The sequence below is a fragment of the Pinus tabuliformis genome, chromosome 8, assembly GCF_031772625.1.
Source record: "Pinus tabuliformis cultivar Carrire ecotype Pingquan chromosome 8, CPIR1, whole genome shotgun sequence".
Classification (NCBI taxonomy): Eukaryota; Viridiplantae; Streptophyta; class Pinopsida; order Pinales; family Pinaceae; genus Pinus; species Pinus tabuliformis.
In genome coordinates, this window is record NC_142294.1 from 549196850 (window position 1) to 549199844 (window position 2995).

At 42.6% G+C, this 2995-nt stretch overlaps 1 pseudogene; it reads right to left on the reverse strand.

Annotated features, from left to right (window-relative positions):
- Positions 1 to 251: 251 nt before the first annotated feature.
- On the reverse strand, positions 252 to 1257 carry LOC149236613 (protein PLASTID TRANSCRIPTIONALLY ACTIVE 16, chloroplastic pseudogene; annotated as a pseudogene).
- Between the last annotated feature and the right edge of the window lie 1738 nt (positions 1258 to 2995).

Below are 2995 nucleotides of genomic sequence, written 5' to 3' on the forward strand. Positions count from 1 at the left end.
TGTAGAAACAGACAGCACCACTATATCCTGCTTGGCTGTGGGTGATTTTCCTTTCAGCTTGGCTGTGGCTACCTTAGAGGTGCCCTCACTGACGTGGACTTGTTCAGTCCTTTCCATTCTACTCTGTAGTCTTTTCTCCCTGGGTGTTAGTGTGGTTTTGTCCCCCTCTGTTTTGGCAGCTTGGTTTAATGCCAGTGTTCCAATCACTGATGTTGTTGGATACATCTGTAGGGTTGTGCTTTTCTGGCTTGTCACCAACTTGTCATCATTTGCCTTGCCCCAAAAATATCTACACCGAATGCTTTAGCCTTGCTTGCAAAATAATCGAATGAAGTAGTTGCAGCACCTGCCTTGACTTGGGCAGCGAGTTCAGTGGCTTCAGCTTCTTTTTCTGCAAGCCTTTTTGCTTCTACTTCAAGTTGTTTAGCAATCTCCTGTTTTTTTGCGTGAATTTTCTGTAGCTATGCGCTCTTCTTCTTCAGCTTTGGCTTTCGCTTGGGCCTCGGCGAAAACTTCCTTTCTTCCATCTGTTGGAATGGCACTTAAAAGCTCATAAACTGGCAGAGAAGGTGCAGAAGGGCTGGCTGCAACATCAATAGTCTTGTTCTCTGAGATGGAAGTGTTTGCGAAAACCTCAGCTACCACAGATGCAACTTGTGTCTTTGAAACCTTAAACCATGGAATGCAATGCTGAATTTGCATTGGTTACTTTGTTTTTTACGTCTGCACTTCCTTCCGCCTTAAGAACAAGGTTGCAGTCTTTCTCTGAAATAAAATCATCTGTGGGACTGGCCTTCAGGATAGTGTAACTTAATTCCATTTCCACAATTCTTTCAGTAAGCTCTGATAATGATATTTTTGATTTTCAAAACAAGTTGCTGAAAAATGAAGAGATTCCATCAAGAACATTTGAAGACCCTCCATCAGATTCGTAAACACAACAATATGATTCACATTTTCTAGCTTGGCTTCTTCAATAACGTTCAAAGCACCAGTTGTAGTAACTTTGGAACTAGGTCCATCCTCTGTGGGTCCTATTGATACCACTGCTTTACTGGCATTTCCGATGGCTTTAGCTGTGGATTCAATATCCTCAAAACTGAATTCTACTGCATTAAGACGCTTGGCATCCTCTGCAGCAATTATCTTTCTCGGGACTCCAAATTTGTCGAAGAAAAATCCATTTTCTCTGCTTTTGAAAGCTGTGTCGTACTTCCTGTAGAAGACCCACCCGTTTTCTGTAGAACGCCCTTGCATAGGTGGGTTTTAAAAAAAAATGGCCGAGAAAGCTTGGTGGAGGATGACAAGTTAATAGATTGTGGGAGTAGAGGACGCGTACTTCGGCTAAGAACATTGCAGGTGCAAATGAATCAGCGGGTGGTGAGAGTCAGCCGAGCCTGTTTTTCAATTACAGCGTGATTCGTGGTGAGGAAGTGAAGTGGCCAGGCATACGTGGCCACATGCAGACTGCAGTGCTATCATGAACTGCATGTTCTCTTCTAGATCAGTTGCACTAGAGTTCAAACGGCCAACACTTCCTGTTTTTTTAAATTTTCACGTGAGTCAACTGTCCACGTGTACTGCGTGACTGTCGGCTGAGTTCTAGAGAAGACAATCAGCTTAACCTTGATAATTCATGGCTTAATCCCACCATTCCATTAATTCATGCAGTTTTTAAATTAAATTTATGCAATAGAAGAATGAGTTTCAGTCACATACCTCGAAGTTGAATGGCTGCCGTGAGCTGCTGTGGCCTGTCATTGCTGCATGCATTGGTTTTTCTGATTGCATGTGGCTTGGCTGCTAATTTTTGGTTGTTTTCCTTGTGCAGGTGTCCTCTAGCTAGATGCATGCTGCAGGAGTCCATTTCCACGCTCAGATCTGCACGTTCAAGCTGCTGCTGCTGCATTGTCACAGAACCAGAACTTGTTTTCGCCATTTCTCCCAAACGGTAAAGCGGATTGAACTGAAACTTGTTGAGCATGTTTCTATCATCATTATGCATCTCCCATAGCAAAATCGTGATCAATGGATGCACGGATTTCAAGAAAAATGGAAAATGGCTGAAGACTTCAGAGATCGATTTCTCGGAAACCGTGCATCGGAATCGGCTAAAACTGCTTGGGTAGGTTACTATCACTCACATGCATATCCCCATGAAACAGGTTTTGAAACGGATGCACGAATATGGATAAAATGCAAAAATGGCTGATGGTGATGGAGGCTGATTTCTTGGAAACCGTGCATCGGAACGGCATGAAACTGCTCAGGCATGTTTTCATCACCCTTGTACAATTCCCCATAAAACGGTTTGTCAAATGGATGCATGGTTTTCAAGTTATGGCAAAAACAAATTCTGTTCTAGGTATTTTTGCTTCAAGGCCTTTTGCAAGTGTTTGCATGGAAGGAAAAACTGAGCTTGGGCTGTGATGCAGGTATGGAGATGATGGAGGAGGAGTTGGAAGATTGCGTGAGGACTTATGAACCCTTGAGGAAGCTACCATGTTCGCCAAACCACTTTTTGAAATCCATGTCTAGTTTCCCACAATTTCTACAGGAAGTTCCTGTAGAAGCACAATGAGAAGCACAATGAGGTGGAAAAAATGATGGAGAAAGGCAAGGGATGGCCACACAAGTGCTTGCAGGTCTAATCAACAGATTCCCACCATCAGATTCCATTTTAAACTTGAATTTGGTTCGTCCAAAGGTTCTACAGGATGTTTCTTGTAGAAATACAGAGCTTCCTGTAGAAGGCACAAGAAAAATTCCTTTAACCTTGATTTGAGTGCTCCTCCTGTCATGAAACGTCCTTCTTGCAATCTGCAATTAGCCAATGGAATTAGTTTTATTTTTATTTTTCTTTTTCTCTTTTGTTTTTTTTTTTTTTTTTTGAAAAACAACTAGGGCGCCTCATGGAGGTTTTCACCCTAATTGCCTGCCTTGGGCGCCTCCAAGGGAGGTTTTCACCCAAAGATCTTATTCTCTTTTCTCTTTT